We start from the raw sequence: 18,243 nt of genomic DNA on the forward strand, positions 1-18,243 counted from the left end.
CATTACAATTTACCCTATAGTAACTGTTTGAACTAGCCTATCACTCTGGTCAGAATTGGCGCACAAGTTTGGCGGGCAAAAGGCGGGGTTTGCATTCTTTGACAGTTAGGGGTTCCGCATTCCTATATGAGCCGGTTTCCAGTAAGGGTGTGCTCAGCGGCTTGACTAGGGTGGGGGAGTGTCTTAAGCAATAAGTAGGTCATGTGGGGGTTATACATGAGATAGTGGGTGTAGCACAAAATGGAGTTAGTCTTGCTCTGCTTGTCCAGGGGTTGGGGATTTTTGTTAAATTCCTTGGATCCCACATACACATTTTGGATTAAGTCCCATTATAATATACGCACATATTTTTACCTCATTGTATAAGTTGTCTTTCCACTTTCTTGATGTCCATTGAAGTACAAAAGTTTAAAATTTTTTATGTACTCTAATTTATCTATTTTTGTTATTTTTGTTTGTGCTGTAGGTGTCATATCTAAGAAACCATTTCTTAATCCTAGGTCACAATGATTTATACCTCTGATTTTATCCATAGTATTAACGTTTTAGGTCTTACATTTGGATCTTTGATCCCTTCCAAGTTAATTTTTGTATATTCTGTGAGGTAGGGGTCCAACTTTACTCTTGTGCATGTGGATGTACAGCATGATTTGCTGAAGAGATTTTTTTTTCATTGAATTGTTTTGGCACCCTTGTTGAAAATCAATTGGCCATAAATGTAAGGGTGTATTTCTGGATTCTCATTCTGTTCCATTCATATATGTCTATCTTTCCTAAGTACCGGTGTCTTTAGTTTGTAGAGGTTTAGAAAGGGAGAAGAGTGAGTTCTCCAACTTTATTTTGTTCCAAGATTGTTTTGCATACTTTGGATGCCTTGAGTTTCCACATAAATTTTAGGGTCACTTCAGCAGTTTCTACAAAAAAAAAGCTACCTGTGATTCTGATAGAGATTAATTGATTATGTAGGTCACATTAGGGAACATTGCTATCTTAATAATATCAAGACTTCTAATCACAAGGATCTACAAAATTTCATTCCTTTATATGTTCTTTAATTTCTTTCAATAATATTTTCTGTTTCAGAATTTTATGCATCTTTTAAAGTTTATTCCTAAATATTTCATTTTTTTGATGTTATTGTAAATATAATTTTTTTTGGAACAATTCACTGCAAGTTTATAGAAATATAATTGATTTCATTTCATTTATTGTAAATACTGCAAGTTTATGGAACTCATTTTTTAATTCTAATAATGTTTTAGTGGAGCCCTTAGGGTTGCTATAGAAGATTATGCCATCTCCAAATAGAAAAAGTTCTATTTTTCTTTCTAATTTAGTTGATTTTATCCCATTTTCTTGCTTCATTGATCTGACAAGAGCTTTTAAGACAATGTTGAACACAGACACACCTTGTTTTGTTGCATTTCATTTCACTATGCTTTGCACATATTTCATTTTTTACAAATTGAATGTTTGTGGCAACACTGCATCCAGCAAGTCTATCAACACCATTTTTCCAACTGCATTTGCTCACCTCATGTCTCTGTCGCATTTTGGTAATTCTCACAATATTTTAAACTTTTTAATTATTACTATCTTTATTATGGTGATCTACGATTGGTGATCTTTGATGTTACTATTGTAATTGTTTTGGGGTGAAACAAACATTAACTGAGTAATGTTTTTTTGTGTTCTGACTACTCCACCAACAGGCCACCCCCCTCCTTTTCTTTCCTCTCCATTGGTCTCCCTAGTCTGTGAGGCATAACAATATTGAAATTAGGACAACTAATAACCCCACAATGACCTCTAAGTGTTCAGGTGAAAGGAAGTGTCACACATCTCTCACTTTAAATTAAGAGCTATAAATGATTAAACTTAGTGCAGAAGTAATGTTGAAAGCTGAGGTAGGCCAAAAGCTAGGCCTCTTACACCAAACTGCCAAGTTGTGAATGCAAAGGAAAGGTTCTTGAAGGAAATAAAAGTCCTACTCCAGTGAACATAAGAATAAGAAAGTAGAACAGCCTTATTGCTGAAATGGAGAAAATTTGAGTGGTCTGGATTGAAGATCAAACCAGCCACAATATTCCCTTAAGCCAAAGCATAATCCAGAGCAAGGTCCTAACTCCCTTCAATTCTACGATGGCTGAGAGAGGTGAAGAAGATGGAGAAGACAAGTTTGAAGCTACAAAGATTGGTTTATGAGGTCTAAGGAAAGATGCTGTCTTCATAACTTGAAAGTGCAAGATGAAGTAAGTGCTGATGTCGAAGCTGCAGCAAGTTATCCAGAAGGTCTAGCTAAGATCATTAATGAACATGACCTCACCAAACAACAGATTTTCAGTGTAGATGAAGCAGCCTTCTATTGGAAGAAGATGCCACCTAGGACTTTGTTAGCTAGAGAGGAAAACTCAATACCTGGCTTCAAAGCTTCAAAAGACAGGATGACTCTCTCGTTAGGAGCTAATGCAGCTGGTGACCTTAAGTTGAAGCCAGTGCTCATAGACGATTCTGAAAATCCTAGGGCCCTTAAGAATTATGTTAAATCTACTCTGCCTGTGCTCTGTAAACGGAAGCATCAAGCCTGGAAGACAGCACATCTGCTTACAACATATTTTGCTGAATCTTTTATGCCCACTCTTGAGATCTACAACTCAGAAATAAAAATTCCTTTCAAAATATTACTGCTCATTGACAGTGCACCGGTATCCCAAGATCTCTGATGAAGATGTAAAATGAGATTAATGTCATTTTCATGCCTGCTACCACAACGTTCATTCTGCAGCCCATGGAACAAGGAGTAATTTTGACTTTAAAGTCTTAATATTTAAGAAATGCATTTTGTAAAGCTATAGCTGTCACAGACAGTGATACTTCTGGTGGTCTAGGCAAAGTAAACAAAACCTTCTGGGAAGGATTCACCATTCTAGATGCCATTAAGAACATTTGTGATTTATGGGAAGAAGTCAAAATATCAGTATCAACAAGAGTTTGGAAGAAGTTGATTCCAACCCTCATGGATGACTGTAAGGGGTTCAAGACTTCAGTGAAGAAAATTACTGCAGATGTGAAAATAACAAGAGAACTAGAATTAGAAGCGAAACCTGAAGATATGAATTGCTGCAATCCCACGAAAAACCTGAACAGATTAAGAGTTGCTTTTTATGGATGAACAGAGAAAGTGATTTCTTGAGGGGCACCTGGGTGGCTCAGTCAGTTGGGCCTCTGACTTTGGCTCAGGTCATGGTCTCGCCATTTGTGAGTTTGAGTCCTGTGTCTGGCTCTGTGCTGACAGCTCAGAGCCTGGAGCCTGCTTCAGATTCTGTGTCTCCCCCTCTCTCTGCCTATCTCCTGCTCGTGCTCTGTCTCTCTCCTCTCTCAAAAGTAAATAAACGTTAAAAAAAAAAAGTGTCTTCATGAGGTCCCAATAGTTCATTTTTGCTTTTAATTCCCTTGCCTTCAGGGTTATGTCAAGTAAGAAATTGCTATGGCTGAGGTCAGAGAGGTCTTTTCCTGTTTTCTCCTCTAGGGTTTTGATGGTTTCGTCTCACATTCAGGTCCTTTTCAGTTTATTTTGAGTTTATTTTTGTGAATGATGTGAGAAAGTGGTCTAGTTTCAACCTTCTGCATGTTGCTGTCCAGTTCTCCCAGCACCATTTGTTAAAGAGACTGTCTTTTTTCCATTGGATATTCGTTCCTGCTTTGTCAAAGATTAGTTGGCCATACTTTTGTGGGTCTAGTTCTGGGGTTTCTATTCTGTTCCATTGGTCTATGTGTCTGTTTCTGTGCCAATACCATGCTGTCTTGATGATTACAGCTTTGTAGTAGAGGCTAAAGTCTGGGATTATGATGCCTCCTGCTTTGGTCTTCTTCTTCAAAATTACTTTGGCTATTCAGGGCCTTTTGTGGTTCCATATGAATTTTAGGATTGCTTGTTCTATGACCCAGCAGTAGCACTGCTAGGAATTTACCCAAGAGATACAGGAGTACTGATGCATAGGGGCACTTGTACCCCATTGTTTATAGCAGCACTCTCAACAATAGCCAAATTATGGAAAGAGCCTAAATGTCCATCAACTGATGAATGGATAAGAAATTGTGGTTTATATACACAATGGAGTACTATGTGGCAATGAGAAAGAATGAAATATGGCCCATTGTAGCAACATGGATGGAACTGGAGAGTGTGATGCTAAGTGAAATAAGCCATACAGAGAAAGACAGATACCATATGTTTTCACTCTTATGTGGCTCCTGAGAAACTTAACAGGAATCCGTGAGGGAGGGGAAAGAAAAAAAAAAAGAGAGAGGTTAGAGTGGGAGAGAGCCAAAGCATAAGAGACTTTTAAAAAAAAAATTTTTTTAACGTCTATTTATTTTTGAGACAGAGACAGAGCATGAACAGGGGAGGGTCAGAGAGAGGGAGACACAAAATCTGAAACAGGCTCCAGGCTCTGAGCTGTCAGCACAGAGACCGACATGGGGCTTGAACTCACAGACCGCGAGATCATGACATGAGCCGAAGTCAGCCGCTTAACCGACTGAGCCACCCAGGCGCCCACATAAGAGACTCTTAAAAACTGAGAACAAACTGAGGGCTGATGAGGGGTGGGAGGGGGGGGAGGGTGGGTGATGGGTATTGAAGAGGGCATCTTTTGGGATGAGCACTGGGTGTTGTATGGAAACCAATTTGACAATAAATTTCATATATTTAAAAAAAAAGTGGTTTCTTGAAGATCCCTTGAAATGGGATCTACTCCTGGTGAAGATGGTGTAAATATTGTTGAAACAAATACGAAGAATTTAAAATATTACATAAACTGGGTACAGCAGCAGAGGGTTGAATAGATTGACTCTAATTTTGAAAAAAAAAAAAAATTCTACCGTGGCTAAAAGCCTGTCAGAAAGCATCACATACTGCAGAGAAATTCTGCCTTCATGAAAGGAAGAGTCAATTGATGAAGCAAACTTTATTTTTGCCTTATTTTAGAAATTGTCACAGCCAGCCATCCTAACCTTCAGCAAGCACCACCCTGATTAGTCAGCAGCCGTTAATATTGAGGCAAGACCCTCCACCAGCAAAAAGATCAGTAATCACTAGAAAGCTCAGATAACTAGCATTTTTTGGCAATGAAGTATTTTTATTTTATCCATATCCTCTCTAGCATTTGTTATCTTTTATCTGTTAATAGCTATTCTAACAGGTGTGAGGTGGTATCTCATTTTGGTTTTGATTTGCATTTCCCTGTTGATGAGTAATGTTGAGCAGCTTCATGTATACCTTTTGATCATTTGTATTTCTTCTTTGGAAAAAATTCCCCTGCTCTTTTTTTAATGAGATTTTTTTTCCTGCTGTTGAGTTGTATGAATTTGTTATATACTTTGTTAACCTTTATCAGATGTGTGATTTTTAAATATTTTCTATTTTCTACCGTTGGATAGATTGCCTTTCCATTTTGTTGGTTGCCTGTGCTGAACAGAAGCTTTTTAGTTTCATGTACTCCCACTTGTTGATTTTCCCTTTGCTTTTGGTGTCAAATCCAAAAAATCATTTCTAATACCAGTGTCAAGAACCTTAACCCCTTGCTTTCTTTTAGGATTTTATGGTTTCAGGCTTTACTTTCAAGTCTTTCATTCGTTTTGAGTTGATTTTGTGTATGGTGTAAGACAATGATCCAATCTCATTCCTTTGCATGTGGCTACCAGGTTTTCCAAGCACCATTTATTGAAGAAACTATCATTTTCCACTGTATATTATTGAAAAATTAACTGACCAAATGCTCATATGGGTTTATTTCTGGGCTCTCTGTTTTCTTTCATCTATGTGTCTGTTTTTATGCTATTACCATACTGTTTTGATTAGCATTGTGTTGTATACAGTTTGAAATCAGGATGCTTCCATTTTTTTGTTCTTCTCTCTTAGCATTGCTTTGGCTATTGAGGGTCTTTTGGGGTTAAGTTTGAATTTTAGAATTTTGAAAATTTTGTTTTTGAATTTTGATAGATGATTTTGGGTATTATGGGCATTTAACGATATTAGTTCATCTGATCCAAGAATATTTCCATTTATTTGTCTCCTTCAATCTTTTCATTGATGTTTAATAGTTTTCAGTGTAAAGGTTTTTCACCTCCTCAGTTAAATTTATCCCCAAGTATTTTATTGTTCTTGATGCCATTGTAAATGAGATTGCTTTCTTAATTTCTTTTTCAGATAGCTCTTTGTTAGTATATAGAAACAGAACTGATTTCTGGGGTACCTGGGTGGCTCAGTCAGTTGAACGTCTGACTCTTGGTTTTGGCTCAGGTCATGATCTTGTGGTTCATGAGTTCTAGCCCCACATAGGGGTCTTCACTGACAGTGTGGAGTCTGCTTGGGATTCTCTGTCTCCTTCTTTCTCTGCCCCTACCCCGCTCATGTGCGCACGCTCTCTCTCACTCTCAAAATAAACAAATGAAAAAAAAAAGAACTGATTTCTGTATGTTGATTTTATGTCCTGCAACTTTACTGAATTTGTTGATTTGTTCTAACAGTTTTTTATAGAAATCTGTAAAGTTTTCTGTATATAAGATTATGTCATCTACAGAGAAAGTTTTACTTGTTTCTTTCCAACATAAATGCCTTTTATTTTTTTCTTGCCTAACTGCTGTAGTTATTATTTCAAGTACTATGTTGAATGGTACTGGTGCAACTGGGCTCTATTGTCTTATTCCTTCCTGATCTTAGAGGAAAACCTTTCAACTGGTCACTGTTGAGTCTGATATTAGCTGTGGGCTTGTCATATATGGTTTTTAAGATGTTGAGATAAATTCCATCCATACCCAACTAGTTGAGAGTTTTTATCACAAAAGTATGTCAGATTTTGTCAAATGCTTTTTCTGTATCTGTTGAAATGATCATGATTTTTCTTTTTTATTTTTACTAAGGTGGTATATCACATTTATTGATTTGCACATGTTGGAACAGCCTTTCATCTCTTGGATGAATTCCATTTGATCATAGGATGATTATTTTAATATGTTGTTTAATTTGGTTTGCTAATATTTTGTTGAGGATTTTTGCACCTATATTCAGCAGGGATATTGACTTCTAATTTTCTTTGTCTGTAGTGTCTCTGGTCTGGTTTTGGTATCAGGATAATGCTGGCCTTATAAAATGAGTTTGGGAGTGTTCCTTGCTCTTCAATTTTTTGCAAGTTTGAGAAGAATTGTCACTAATTTTTTAAACGTTTGGCAGAATTTACCAATGAAACCATCTGACTCTGAGCTTTTCATTGTTGGAATGTGTTTGATTACTGATTCAGTCTCCTTTCTAGAAATTGGCTAATTCAAAGTTTCTATTTCTTTATGATTCAGTCTTGGTAGGTTGCATGTTTCTAGGAATTTATCCATTTTAGGTTATCTAACTGATGGCATATCATTGTTCATGGTACTCTCTTATGATTCTCTGTATTTTTGTGGTATCAGTTGCAATGTCTCCTTCATTTCTGATCTGATTTATTTGTTTTCACTTTTTTTTTTCCTTAAAAGTTTGTCAATTTTGCTTATCTTTTCAAAACCCCAGTTCAATTTTGCTGATATTTTCTATTGGTTTCCTGGCCTCTATTTCACTTACTTCTCTCTGATCTTTGTTATTTTTTTTTCCTTCTAACTTTAGGCTTAGTTTGTTCTTTTTTTTTTTTTTTTTTTTTTTTAGTTCCTTTATGTGTATAGTGGGGATGTTTATTTGAGATTTTTCTTTTTTTCCTCATATAGCTGTTTCTTGCTATAAACTTCTTCTTAGAACTGCTTTTGCAGTTTACAATTTCATTTGTTTTAAGATATCATTTGAACCCTCTTGATTTTTTTGACCCTTTGGTTAAATAATAGTATTTTGCTTAATATTCACATATTTATAAAATTTCCAGGTTTTCTCCTATTATTGATTTCTATTTTCATACTATTGTCATTAGAAAAGATATTTGGTATAGTTTCAATCTTCCTAAATTTGCCAAGAATTGTTTGTGGCCTGACATATGATCCATCTTGGAGAATGTTCCCTGTATACTTGCAAAGAACGTGTATTCTGCTGCTGTTGGATGGAATGTTCTGTATGTTTTTTAGATCCATTTGATTATAGTTCAAGTTCAGTGTTTCTTTTTTGATTTTATAACTGGATGACCTAGCCAATGGTGAAAATGGAGTAGTGAAGTCTCCTATTATTATTGTATATGTTCCTTCTGATTTGTTTGATTTGTTTGATATATTTAGCTGCTCTGATGTTGGGTTCATATATAATTGTTTTATCCTCTTCATGAATTGAACTCTTTATCATTCATTATATAATTACCACCTGTCTCTTGTTACAGGATAAGTCTATTTTGTCTGATATAAATATTGCTATCTCTGTTCTGTTGGTTTCCATTTGCATGGAATATCTTTTACCATCCCTTCACTCTGAGTCTCAGCGTATCTTTAAAGTGAGTCTTGGGGTGCCTGGGTGGCTCAGTTGGTTGAGTGACAACTTCAGTTCAGGTCATGATCTCACGGTTTGTGAGTTAGAGCCCCATGTCGGGCTTTGTGCTGACAGCTCAGAACCTGGAGACTGCTGTGGATTCTGTGTCTCCCCCTGTTTCTGCCCCTCCCCCACTCCTCCTCTGTCTCTCTCTGTCTCAGAAATAAATAAACATTAAAAAAAATTTTTTTAAGTGAGTCTCTTATTGGCAGCATATAGCTGAGTTTTGTTTTTGTCCTTTCAGCCACTTGATGCTTTTTATTGGTCACTTTAAACGTTTACATTTATACTATTGATGGATAAGGAATTTCTAATACCATCTTATTGTTTTCTGGCTATTTTATACTTTTCCTCTTGCTGTCATCCTTTGTGAATTGATGATGTTCCATAGTGCTTTGCTTTGATTCCCTTTTCTTTATCGTTTGTGTATGTCGTGTAGGTGTTTGCTTTGTTGTTATCATGAGGCTTACATAAAACATCTTATAGCTATACCAGTCCGTTTAAAACTGATAACAACTTAACTTCAGTTGCATACAAAAATTCTACCCTTTTATTCCTCTCCCTCACATTTTATGTTTTTGACGTCATAATATACCTCTTTTTATATTGTGTATTCATTAACAAATTAGTTATTTTTAATCCTCTTGTCTTAACTTTTATACTGGAGTTAAGTGATTAACACACTATCATATTATAGTATTAGAGTATTGTGAATTTGATTATATACTTACCTTTACCAGTATGTTTTATATTTTCATAATTTTTCATGTTGCTAGTGTTCTTTCATTTCGGTTGGAAGAACTCCTTTCAGTTATTTCCCCTTCATTTCTGAAGGACACCTTTTTCAAGTAAAGTATTCCTGCTTGGCAATATTTTTCTTTCTGCATTTTGAATATATCATCACACTCTATCCTGGGTTGCAAAGTTTCTGCTGAAAAGCTGTTGATAGACTTATGGTGGGGGTGGGGGATTCCCTTATGTATGAGATTTTTTTCTCTTGCTATTTTTATAATTATCTTTCGAAAAATAGACAGCTTTTATGGTAGTGTGTCTTGGAGAAAATATTTGGAATTTGAATTTGGGGGGAACCTATGAGCTTTATGAACCTGGATGTCCAAATCTGTCCTCAGATTTGAGAAGTTCTTGGACATTATTACTTTAAATAAGGAGTATGTCCTCTTCTTCCTTTCTTATATTTCTGGGACTCCAGCAATACTTGGATTGCACCTTTTAATGGTTTCATATAGTTCACATAATCTTTTTTCATTCTTTTTTCTTTGTTCCCTTCTGACTGGATCATTTCAAATGACTTGTTTGCCACCACAGATTCTTTCTTCTGCTTGATCAAGTTCTCTATTGATGCTTTGTATTGCATCTTTCATTCCATTCACTGGAATGGATTCTTCAGCCCCTCGTTTCTGTTTGGGTCTTTTGTATGTTTCTTTCTGTGAAACTTCTCATTTGTTCATGAATTGTTTTGCTAATTTCATTGAATCATCTTTGTGTGTTTTCTTGTGGTTCACTGAGCTTCCTTAAAGCAACTCTGTTGAATCTTCATTAGGCAAAAAAACAGATCTCCGTTTTTGAGCGTTTGGTTATTGGAAAATTATTGTGTTCCTTTGGTACTCTCATGTTTTCTCGATTTTTACGTTTCATGAAGTTTTGCACTGCTGTCTTTACATTGAGGAAACAATCAACTCTGTAGTCTTTATTGCCTGGCTTTTGGAAGAAATACATTGTCAGCCCAAGTAGGGCAAAGCCAGGCCAGGTGCTGAGAGCCTCCTGTTTGCTTTCCCTAGGACAGAGCTGAATGCTCAAGTCTGTGCAATTTTTTTTCCCGTTCTGCATAGCTGGGCCTGCAGAACCAGCCATCTGTTGGGCGTATGAACAGAGAGATGGCCATGGGGAGGGAATATGTATTTGTGAGGCACACGGAGTGTTACGGGTGCCTGTAAGCCAGATCTGCAGGGGAGGCATCCCCAGCGGCTTATGGATGGTCTGCAGATGGAGTCTGTGACAGAGCTGGTAGGATCCATGTCCTTTGATGCCCTCCCAGAGCCCTAGATGCATTCTCTGAGCTGCGTCCTCATCGTTCCATTCAGTATTCAGGGTAGAGTGAGAAAGAAGTGGGCCTCTTCTTCACATCTGGGGAAACGCCCACATATTCAACTTCCCTCCATGCAGAGATCATGAACCAAAAAGGTCTCTTGGCAATGAGCTCTGCTGCCTTGGGGAAAGGGGAAGGGTGATGTGGATAAAGTGAAGCTATTGTTCTTACCCTCTCCAGTGTGTTTAATCTCTGATTTTTTTTTTCTCCAGAGGTATGCTGAAATATCTCTGCTGGACCCCTGGACTTCACAAAGGTACTCTCATGTATAGGGGACTGTCAAAACCAGTCTTCTTTGGGGAATGAGGTAGAAAACTCTGGTTTTGTCACGGAATAATATTATTCTCCCTCATCACAGTTTTACAGACAAAAAATATGAGCCTTAAAAAGTTTTGTTGTCATTAAGATTTATAAACAGAGGAGCTAGAAAGAGAACCCAGGTATCCAGAAGACAAATAGCAGGAGTCATTGAGATGGATCAAGGAATGGAGTGGGTAGTATGGATGGAGAGAATGCATCAGGGCAGAAAAGAGGTGGCTCATGGAGAATCAGTTATATTTTATATATGTGGCTAATTGGAAGTCAGAAATAAAAGATTGGTTACTCAGGAGCTATGATGTTTATTTTCCTGTTCTCTAGATAGAAATATAAATGTCTGCTTCCTTCTTTGGATACTGAGCACCTCAGTGGGATCTCAGAGATTTGTCCTAAGCCCAGGAACCCAGGCATCCTCTCCAAAAAGGCAGCCATATTTTCCCTTATATCAGAATAGCAGCAGTAAAGCCTCCGCAAATTTATAGATCCCTTTTCCTAAAGACTACAGTTTCCTAATATGTTATAACATCTCTATTAGGCCACAAAGAGGACCATAGACATAACAAGAGGGCAGAAGTCATTTATGGTGACTGAGAACTGGAAACTCCATGTGAAATTGCTACCTGGGAGGTGAATTAGAAGAGGCTTGATCCTCTGTGTGGCCCCCACATCCACAGTCTCTCAAAATTGTTGTGAGGAAGAGAGAGGATGCCCGAGCAGTCACAACAAATAAACCTTCCATTCAGAACTTTGAAGCTAATTAGTTCTATGAATGCTTAGATGTGTACCAGGATATAAAGCTGATGGTTCTCCCACACTGCTGGTCCCCACAGTCCCAATATTGGTTTATTTTTTGCACCTTGTGCAAGGGGATGCTGTTGAGAAGTCCCCCTTAATAAGCCTTCATCCTGATTAGCACACTGAAAATCTCTCCATTTTCTGGGTCAGGAAAGTGCCAACGAATATCCCAGAACTGTACCCTGTTGGCCCTAGTAACCTGAGTCATAGGTTGCAAAAAACTGAAACAAATAAATGATTAAAACAAATATAGAGACATTATGTCTGACTTAAATTCTAGTATATCCAGTTTTGAAAGAGACATGTTACCTCTTCACAAACCCCTTTATCCAGAGTTGCCCTCTTAATTTCCTTCTTTTTCGGTCATTGAAAACAATAAGCGATGTTTCCTACTTATATAAAATTATCATGTATATAGAAACCTCGAAAACCAAACTTGCTAAAGGTCTATCTTCATACCATGGGCTGTATCTTAACCATCTTAAAAACATTAGAATCTCAGTTTTCTTACCTATAAAATATACTTTCGGGTTTCATCTAGTTATACAATTCTACAGGTGTGCATATACTCTGAAATACTGCTTTTTGAACACTAAAGGAAATTCAGTTATTCCTGTGTTGGTATGTAGAAATCAACCTGAATTAAAAATATGAGTTCACGGGTGCCTAGGTGGCTCAGTCACTTAAGCCTCTGACTTCGCTCAGGTGATGATCTCACAGTTTGTGAGTTCGAGCCCCGCGTCGGGCTCTGTGCTGACAGCTCAGAGCCTGGAGCCTGCTTCGGATTCTGTGTCTCCCTCTCTCTGTTCCTCTCCTGCTTACTCTCTGCCTCTCTCTCTCTCTCTCTCTCAAAATTAAAAACTAAAAAAAAACAAAAAAAAACTTTTAATAAAATTATGAGTTCACAATTTTAGATAAAACTTTAAGGCAAGTAAAATTGAGAAAACAAAAATACGAAAATGAAACTATGGCGTGTGTAAGTTGTTCAGTAAGTATACACATATATATAATTATCATTTGAATCAAATATCAAAACCTAAACTTATGTCACAAATATACATTGTAGTATAGGAGAGCACTTATTTCCTCAATGTGGGAAACACTAGTATATCCAATACCAAGACTGAGTAACATTAATTTTTTTAATTGTCTCAGAGCATTTTCTGCATCATCTGAAATTCACAAGAAATGCTTACAGTGTAACATCATTCTGAGTTGAGAATCAATGGTGCATTAACAATAAACAGTAGTAATAGTAAAACATGCTTATTTAATCCTGACAAAAACCTTAAAAAGAAGTAATTATTAGCCTAATTATAGAAATAAAGAAGTCAAAGTTTAGAGAGGTTTCATTAACGTTTTTTCCAAAATCACACAGCTAGAAAATTCAGGAGCTGAAGTCAAATCCTGATCGTATTTTGATTTGATAAGCAAACTGCTATAGTTTTACCTATGTCTTACATCTCCTCATATGACTGAATTTAATTATCTACCAGTAACGCTGAATTCCATAAGGCTATACGTGTTGCAGCAAATACTCGGTGCCCAGAAGAGACAAATGACAAGCACTTGGGGAATCAGACAAGACTTTATTTTGCACCGGTGCCGGCCCAGCGGAGTGACCTCCAAAGGCTGAGCATCTGGCTCGGGTTTTACTGATCTTTTATAATATGTGCTTCCGGGTTGGGCAGACTAGTATCGTGGAGCTTCTGGTTCCTGGCTGCTGGCTGATGCAAGAGGCAAGCCAAGATTGCAGAACCCAAAAGCATGCAAGGGGAGTAGCCGGCCTCGGATGTCTGGCTGCCCCTTTTTATTTGCGTTTACCAGCTTTCCTCCTCACAGAAGTCAACTATTCAGGAGACTTCTGTTAATAGATTGGTTTGATGAATTCTCTAAATATCAACTCCCATAAAACTGAAGAGGCATGGAGGTAAATCTGGCATGATTTAACTGAAAATTAGATCAGTTCCACCCTTCACAGATAGAGATTTGTGACCTATACAATAAAACAGAAGAGTGCCAAAAATCAAGTATAAAAAAAAAAATAGGCCTCTCATTAAATTACGTTTCATGGACCTTTGTTACTTTAAGCCGGAATCTTGACCTGAGTGGTATCACCTGGGAACACTGTCTGATCTTTTGGCAAAATTCCAGAAGACTTTGTTCCATAACTTGACCACAAGAGAAGACCTAGTTCATTTTATGTCTTTGGACATTGTATAGTTAACAAAGCGTGATAAGAGTCAACTCTTTCTCTTAAGGGTATGGTTGCTTTAATTATATGCATCAACCTTTTCAGCAGGATAAGAAAATGTAATAAAATCAGCTATCAGTTTAAATCTGTTTCTATTGCTGGGAACATCCAGTTTTCTTACTTCAAATCCCATTTCTTGCCTACAGTCATAAAAAAAAAAAACCATGATAAATACTGTTCACAAATATGCCAGGTATGGCAAAACTAGAGAGTCAATACCCCGCATATGAATACGTATTGCTACTTTTACAACAGCTGGCAGAGCATTTTTTTCCATGTGATCCTGTTAATGTGAAACAAATTTAAATGAACAAGCTCATTTATAAAATACAGGCTCATTATGGTTTCAGTTGACCTTCTTCTTCCTTAAGTTATTGTCTACTCTGCAACTAACATTTATTAAAATTTCAACATCAGATAGCTTAAAAAAACTTCATAATTACACTTTCTCAAAAAGAATGCCACTTAAAATTTATTTTTAATGTATATTTATTTTTGAGAGAGAGACTGAGACAGAGCACAAGCAGGGGAGGGCGAGAGGGGAACACAGAATTGGAGGCAGGCTCCAGGCTCCAAGCTGTCAGCACAGAGCCGCACGTGGGGTTCAAACTCACTGGGGAACTGCCAGATCATAACTTGAGCTGAAGTCGGACACTTAACTGACACCCCATCTAGTAAAAATAATGTTTTAAGAAATTACGAAAAAGAAGAATACAAATAAAATTTTCTCTTTCTGTATCCAAGAAAAAGAAAAGGAGAAAAAGAGAAAGAAGAAGAAACAACGAAAAACAAAACAAAACAATTTAAACAAAAGCAAAAAAGCAAAAAAAACCCTAAACCCAAAGAGATGAACCACCAAACACAATAATGAAACCCGAATAAAGTTACATCCAGTTTCCGCTGGCATTCAAACTATAAAGCACTCTATATTCCGTACACTAAGCAGGTGAAGAGACTTGCGGTGGTCTTCTAGGGTGCTTGGAGGGCCCAGTTGGGCGGGGTGTGGTGTAAGGGCTCCATTCTCCACTAGGTGGCACTGCTGAGCTTACCGGGTGGTTAGATGTGTCGCACACACGCATCTGTGCGCATGTGCAGGAGAGGTGAAAATGGTGTTACCCAGCTTCCTGGTTTCTGACGCAGGAACTCTGAGCTCTCATTGACCCGCAATCAAGCACCCGTCATTTGTCTCGGGCTTCTGTCCACTCTCCTCTTCTCCACTGTCCAGCCCAAGGCATCAGCCTGCCAGGTGGCACTCCCTCCTGAGTTTTATCTCAGATGGAGCTATGTTTCCAAACCCCTTGCTTCTGAGAGTCCTGCGGCTTGGACCTGCTCCAACCCTCTGGGGAAGGGTCTCACTGAGCAATGGCTGGGTGCCGACCAGCCCCAGAAAACTTACTGTGATTGCACAGAGGCAAATTTTAGAGATTATGGTGAATCATAACGCAGTGCAGGTGCCAGGTTTCACTGCATTCTGGCATCTTTGCTCCAATACCAGCAAACGTGGCTGTTCCCCCCCAGGGTCTGCCGTGACCTTTGCCTATGGGGAGGCCATAGGGCCTCTACCAAATGCCCTCCAAGCAGGGGAACCGCTTCTCTCCATGTGCCCCCGCACATGAACTCTGGGACCTCACTGCCTCCTCCTTGGGATTTGCCCTTCCTCCCCACCAGAGCACCGCCAGGTATTGAGCTCCATAATTTCTGACTCTGCGGTCCCCTGTTTTATAGAGTCCTAATGGTATTGAAACCCTGTCCTTTCTTCCTGTCAGTGGTTTTGGAGAACATATTTCTTGTTCAGTCCCTTGTGTGTGTTTCCATTCTTTTTCTTTCTCTCTAGCTACTTTCCAGGGGAGTGCTTTTCCTGTATTCTCCCAACGTGCTGCACTCTACCCCCACCCCCTTTCTCTGTCCTCTCTCTACAAAAACAGCTCCCTACCCTCCACGGCTTCTCTCTCCCCCGGTTCACCTCTCTGTGCCGCATACCTACCACATCCTGTGGCTCAAGTAATGCAGATTGTTGTATTAATCCTCAAATCCCTAGGTGTGCAACACTTTTTGCTGCTGATCCAGCTGTATTTCAGGGATGAGAGAAAGATGAGAACTTCCATGCTGCTCTGCCATATTGGCCCCTCCCCCCGAAATTTGACAAACTTCTCAAGTTTTATTTTGACATCCATGTTTCTTGTTACCGTGATTTAAATTGCTTGCTTCCAAAACAAAACAAATAAAAAAAAATCTAAAATAGATAATAGATACCTGGTAATACTAGAGACTAATTCATTTTAACAAGACATTAAATGTCCTGCTGTGGCATGCTCTTCCCCATTGCCTGCTGTATGGTCCATGGTTAAAAGGCAGATATTAAAAGGCAGGGACCAAATAAAAATAATATTCAAGAGAAAATACACTGTCAAGCAAATTTGAAAGTAATTTTTGATATGAAAATATTGAGCAATTTTTCACCCATATATGGGTTAGTAGAATAGGAGAAGCCAATGAACAGATAAAAAATATCCATGCAAATGATTCTGGTAAAGGTAAGCATTACCAGCCAGGAAAAAGATAACAATATGTTTTATTTTTAATTTTTTAAATTATTATTTACTTGTTGAGAGAGAGAAGGGGAGAGTGGGGGAGGGGTAGAGAGAGAGGAAGACACAGAATCCAAAGCAGGCTCCAGGCTCCCAGTTGTCAGCCCAGAGCCTAATGCAGAGCTGGAACCTATCAACCATGAGGTCATGACCTAAGCCAAAGTCAGTTGCTCAACTGACTGAGCTACCCGGGTGTCCCAAAAGTTAACAATGTATTGCTATTAGAGTGCTTATTTATGTAAAATATAATTAGACATCTCTCACTCTATACTTAAAAAAAACCAGTTCCAAGTGGATTAATGACCTATGAAAAACAAACCTGCAAAACAAAAGCAAACACCTCAAAAATGCAGACCATGAAAAAGAATTGATAAATATGGCTATTCAAATTTCTGCACACACACAAAAAGACATCATAAATAACCTTAAATAAAAGCCCCAATCTGGGAGAAGATATTTGCAATGCATATAGCTTATAATAGATTGGTAACTGAAGGGGCCCCTGGATGGCTCAGTTAGTTAAACTTCTGACTTCAGCTCAGGTCATGATCTCATGGTTCCTGAGTTCGAGCCAGTGTCGGGCTCTGTGCTGACAGTTCAGAGCCTGGAGCCTGCTTCACATTCTGTGTCTCCCTCTCTCTCTCTCTCTCTCTCTCTGCCCCTCCCCTGCTCACACTGTCTCTCTCTCTCTCAAAAATAAACATTAAAAAAAAAGTAGATTGTTAACTGAAAAATAACTCCAAATCAGTAAGAAAAAAGATAAGCAAACCAACAGAAACAAAAGGCTCAAGTATGTAAAAAGATAATATTACAGAAAATATGAACATTCAACAAACAAATGAAAATACGTTTGGGGTGCCTGGGTGGCTCAGTCGGTTAAACGTCCGACTTCAGCTCAGGTCATGAACTCACGGTTTGTGAGTTCGAGCACTGCGTTGGGCTCTGTGCAAACAGCTTGGAGCGTGGAGCCTGCTTCAGATTCTGTGTCTCCTTCTCTCTCTGCCCCTCCCCCACTTGTGCTCTGTCTCTCAAAAATAAATAAATATTAAAAAAAATTTTTTAAAGTATGTTCAACCTCACTAGAAATCTCATAAATGCAAATTAAAACGATGAGATTCCTTATTAAAATTATCAGTTGAGGGGGGCGCCTGGGTGGCTCAGTCGGTTAAGCGGCCAACTTCAGCTCAGGTCATGATCTCACGGTCTGTGAGTTCGAGTCCCGCGTCGGGCTCTGTCTCCCTCTCTCTCTGCCCCTTCCCTGCTCTTGCTGTGTCTCTCTCTGTCTCAAAAATTTAATAAAAAAAAATCAGTTGAGAAAAACCGACAATATCAAGATGTGGTGGGTATGTAATGAAATAGCACTGCTCATACAATACTGATAAAACAGTAAATTGGTATGACTGACTGGAGAGCAATGTTACAATATCTCATGATAATGAAAACGCTCATACTTTTAATGTTTATTTATTTTTGAGACAGAGACAGGATGTGAGTGGGTTAGGGGCAGAGAGAGGGAGACACAGAATCCGAAACAGGCTCCAGGCTCTGAGCTGTCAGCACAGAGCCCGACGCGGGGCTGGAATCCACAAGCTGTGAGATCATGACCTGAGCTGAAGTCGGACACTCAACCGACTGAGCCACCCAGGTTCCCCAACGCTCATACTTTTAGAACTACTAATTACTATTATTA

This window comes from Lynx rufus, unplaced genomic scaffold, assembly GCF_022079265.1.
Source record: "Lynx rufus isolate CCGP_SWC_20201006 ecotype Redwood Valley unplaced genomic scaffold, mLynRuf1.p SCAF_5, whole genome shotgun sequence".
Taxonomy (NCBI): domain Eukaryota; kingdom Metazoa; phylum Chordata; class Mammalia; order Carnivora; family Felidae; genus Lynx; species Lynx rufus.